The sequence below is a fragment of the Ochotona princeps genome, chromosome 6 (assembly GCF_030435755.1).
Source record: "Ochotona princeps isolate mOchPri1 chromosome 6, mOchPri1.hap1, whole genome shotgun sequence".
Classification (NCBI taxonomy): domain Eukaryota; kingdom Metazoa; phylum Chordata; class Mammalia; order Lagomorpha; family Ochotonidae; genus Ochotona; species Ochotona princeps.
Window position 1 is genome coordinate 56,151,116 of NC_080837.1, and position 4,943 is coordinate 56,156,058.

The 4,943-nt window shown below is 44.4% G+C and overlaps 1 pseudogene; it reads left to right on the forward strand.

Annotated features, from left to right (window-relative positions):
* The first annotated feature begins 3,478 nt into the window (after window positions 1-3,478).
* On the forward strand, window positions 3,479-4,055 carry LOC101533168 (small ribosomal subunit protein eS7-like; annotated as a pseudogene).
* The last annotated feature ends 888 nt before the right edge of the window (window positions 4,056-4,943 follow it).

Below are 4,943 nucleotides of genomic sequence, written 5' to 3' on the forward strand. Positions count from 1 at the left end.
ACTTCCCATCCAGCTCCCTGCCTGTGGCCTGGGAAAGCAGTTGAGGATGGCCCAATGCATTGCAACCCTGCACCCGCGTGGGAGACCTGGAGGAGGTTCCTGGTTCCTGGCTTCGGATCGGCGCGCATCGGCCCATTGTGGCTCACTTGGGGAGTGAATCATCAGACGGAAGATCTTCCTCTCTGTCTCTCCTCCTGTCTGTGTATCTGACTTTGTAATAAAAATAAATAAATCTTTTTTAAAAAAAAAAAGATGGAATTTTAAAGTCATACTAGGACTGGAAGTACCAAATACGGCTACATGGATAAGGAGGAAGAAGAAAGGCCAATGCCAGACCCATTAGGTTCCCAATAAGATAGACCAAACCCTGTAGAAGTTTCTGGCTTGAACTTTCTAGCATCTTGAAAGTGGGCTGAGATAGCCATGATTGCCTGAATCGATTGCCAGGCCATCATGCACACCATCATGGTAGGGTATTGGAGATAGTATTGCCTGCCATATACGTGATGAAGAGGTTCTTGGGAGTCTGCTTCGGGGACCCAAGGCAATGTCCCAGCAGCACTTCTCCACCAGGATCCAGTCTGTCTCCTGCATACGGGTATCTGACACTGCTTGTCCAAGTAACCGATTAGATACAGGTTGTATCCCTGGCCACTATCCTGGTCACTTAGGCCTCTACTGCTCTTCCAGCTAGGTTTGTGACCAGGCTTCCTTGAGCCATCATGACAGTAATTGTTCAGAAAAGCCTGGAAGCATCTCTTCCAGAATCATCCACCAGCCAATGGCCCACCAGTGTTGATCAGAAGTTTTGTTTAATCCTTTATTTTCAGCCAGGTTCCTCTCTGTCTCTCTCCTCCTCTCTGTATATCTGACTTTGTAATAAAAAATAAAATAAAAATAAAGAATCTTTCCTTTAAAAAAATAAATAAATGTTAAATAAAATAAATACCTCTTTTGGGCTCGGCAGCGTGGCCTAGTGGCTAAGGTCCTCGCCTTGATCCCATATGGCCGCTAGTTCTAATCCCGGCGGCTCCACTTCCTCTCTGTCTCTCCTCCTCTCAGTATATCTGACTTTGTAATGAAAATAAAATAAATAAATCTTAAAAAAAAAAAAAAATAAAAAAAAAAAATAAAAAAAAATAAATAAATACCTCTTTTTTTAAAAAAAAGTTCATTATATGTTTATTTGGAAGGGACAGAGAAAGATATTCCATCCGCTGGTTCACTCCACAAGTAGCCACAATAGCCTGAGTTTAGCAGGAGCGTCTTCCTTCCTCCAGGTCTTCCAGGACGGCTTTGGGTCATCCTCTGCTGCTGCTTTCTCAAGCCATAAGCAGGAAGCATGGTCGGGAAATGGAGCAACTGGGACATGAACTGGTTCCTATATGAGATGCTGGTACTGCAATGCAGAGGGTTAGCCTATTGAGCCACCATGCTTACCTCCTAAAAGTAAATAAATTCTTTTTAAAGATTTATTTTTATTTTTATGTCAAAGTCAGATATACAGAGAGAAAGGGAGACAGAGAGGAAAATCTTCCTTCCGATGATTCACTCCCCAAGTGACCGCAATGGCTGGTGCTGAGCCAATCTGAAGCCACAATCCAGGAACCTCTTCCAGGTCTCCCACGCAGGTGCAGGGTCCCAAGGCTTTGGGCCGTCCTCGAATGCTTTCCCAGGCCACAAGCAGGAAGCTGGATGGGAAGTGGGGCTGCCAGGATTAGAACCGGCACCCATATGGAATCCCGGCATGTTCAAGGAAAGGACTTGAGCCGCTAGGCCACCGCACCAGGCCCTAAATGAGCCTTTAAACAATTAAATTTAGGAGTTGGCATATTTGCTCGACTAACTAATCCTCCACCTCCATGTGCCAGCATCCCACATGGGAGCCTGTTTGTGCCCTGGCTTCCACTTCCCATTCAGCTCCCTGTTTATGGTCTGGGAAAACAGCAAAAAATGACCCAATGCCTTGGTACCCTGCACTTACGTGGGAGACGGGAAAAAGCTCCTGCCTCCTGGCTTCAAATCAGCTCAGCTTCAGCCATTGCATCTGGGGAATGAAATAGCAGATGGAAGATCCTTCTCTCTGTCTCTTCTTCTCTCTGTATAAATCTGCCTTTCCAATAAAAATAAATAATTTTTAAATTTGAAATTAAATATTTTTCCAGCTGCAGTAAGCCTTAACTTATTATGGGGTACGCCTCAATAAACTCACGATTGGAACTAAACTCATTGTGCATAAAAACACTGTTAAAGTTGAAAATGCATTTTTAAATTTTATATATTTATTTATTTATTTCACTTTATTTTAACTAACCAGTGCCCATATGAGATATGGGCATCACAAGCATCGTAGGCGGTGGCTCAACCCGTAATTCTTTTTTTCTTTTTAAATAGTCAACTAATCTTTTTTGTGTGTGTTTCTTTTATTAATTTTTAAAATTTATTTATTTTTTAAATGATCTTATTTAATTGATTAGGGTACAAAGGGCCAAGGGCAAAGTGGGTAATGCCACAGGAAAGTGGGTAATACCAATGTTTCCACACTACTATCATTTTTTCTCCTGTATCTGGGGTCAGGGGAGAAACAAAGGGAAAAGCCCCATCCAGCCTCCCACCCATCCCAAGTCCCCGATGTGAGGCACGCTCTGAGGGTTCTGCTCAAGCAGTTTTGATAGTTCAACAGTTCTGAACTGCTGCCAATCTCACTGTTCCAATCGTGATGAAAGCTATTCAGAATGCACTGGCTGACATAGTCTCTACATGGTTGGGGTTCTGAGATCAGCAGTTCAGTTGGAGGGAATCTCCAAAAAAACTTCATCTGAGATGATTCCAAACCTGATTCTTGTGTGAATTTGCCAGTACAGGATCTGGCACAGACCGTCGCCCCAATCAGCTTATGCACATGCTGGTCATTGCAATTGCTGGGTCAGTTCTGTTTCCAGCCCTGTCATCCACAGGAACCAATGGGTGTTGTAGTCTAGCTCGATCAACCCGTAATTCTAAACACTCGCCCCTAAACAGATAAATTTTCTTTGGTAAAGCCTGCATCCCCCATCACAGCGACTGAAGCAAGTCCTGACTTCTCTGCTTTTTATCTACTTGCTGCCCATGGGAACATCTGAGGAATGAGCCAGCAGATGAAAGCGCTCCCTCTGCTTTTCAAGTAAAGTAGAAATAAGTAATAAACCTATCCCAACTCTGCAGCCCACTTATCAAAAAGAAATAAAGTCTCGTGCCTATACAATAACTTGCATGTGAATGTTTCAGCAGTTTTGTTTGTAATGGCTAATAATTGGAAACAGCTCATGTCTATCAACGATGAAGACTTCAGTATATCCGTACCAAGTTCATACAACAGAATACTAAACAGCAAGAAAACACAACTATTTACCTATGCAACAACATGGATGAATCTCAAGCAGTGACACCAAAGAGTCCATGCTGCTCTTCCTCAGCCAGCGCTCAACCAGGAAAAGCCATGTTCACCTCCGGTGCCAAGATCATGAAGCCAAACAGCGAGAAGCCCAGTGAGTTCAAGCCGGGCATCTTTCAGGCACTGCTGGGCTGGAGATGAACTCAGACCCAAAAGCTCAGCTAAGGGAGCTAAACACCATGGCCACCAAGGAAACGGAAGTTGGTGGTGGCCAGAAAGCTATCATAATCTGTGTGCCTGTCCCTCAACTGAAACACTTCCAGAAGATTCAAGTCTTGGCTAGTGTATGAATTGGAGAAAAAGTTTAGTGGCAAGCACGTTGTCTGTATTGCTCGGAGGAGAAAGCTGCCCAAGTCAACTCGGAAAAGCCGCCTGAAAAGAACAAGCAGAGAAGCGTCCCGGGAGCCGCACCGACAGCTGCGCACCTGCGGTCTTTGAGGATCTGGTCTTCCCAAGTGACGCCATGGGCAAAGCACCCGCGGCAAGCTGGATGGCAGCCACCTCCTGCAGATTTCATCTGGGCAAAGTACAGCAGAAAAACGTGGAGCATAAGTTGGAAACTCTGCTGTGTATAAGAAGCTCACAGGCAAGGATGCTAGAGTTCCCAGAGTTCCAGTTGTAAAGAAAAATGACTAAATAAAGGATGGCTCACAGTGAGAAAAAAAAAAAAGAAAAGAAAAAGTCGTACTTAATGATTCTGTGTCTATCAAATTCTGTAGCATCACATCAGTGCTTGTCTGAGGTGAGAGGCTACAGAGAGCCGGATTACCAAGGAGCGTCAGATCAATACCAAGAGTGTGAGAGTAATAAATCAGTATCTTGATGTGGTGAGTTTAATGGATACTCACTGCAAAATTAACAAAATATTTAATTTGGGGACCAGCATTGTGGCAGGTGCTACAAGCATCCCCCACTGGGGCACTGACTGCAGTCCCAGCTGCCCCATGTTAGATCATCTCCCTGATTCAAATGCAGGGGCCCCTGCCACCCTCGTGGAGAGACCCAGATGGAGTTGCAGGTTCCTGCATCTGCCTGGCCCAGCCCCAGCTTGTTGTGGCCATTTAGAGAATGAACCAGTATACAGAGGCGCTCTCTGTTAACTCGGCCTCTCAAATAAATCTTTTTATTGTTAAGTTTTATTCCACTTTTAGTAAACCAACTAAACCTCAACAAAGGTACAAAAACACTTCAAACTTAATCCAGCAATATCTAGGGGTTCCCAAGATCACCTCTAGTTTGTACAACTCATTAGTGTTATCACCTTTGGGAGGGCACCTTTATGTAGGGAAGGAATCCAAAATCGGGCCCTTCATCATTCTAAGTCACAAAAGTCAATAATAAAACTAAAGCTAAGCATTAACAATGTTAAAATTTACACAGCAAGGCTCAGCGCAGTAGCCTAGTAGCTAAAGTCTTCACCTTGCACGTGCCAGGATCCCAAATGGGCACCAATTCGTGTCCCAGCGGCCCTGCTTCCCTTCCAGATCCCTGCTTGTGGCCTGAGAAAGCA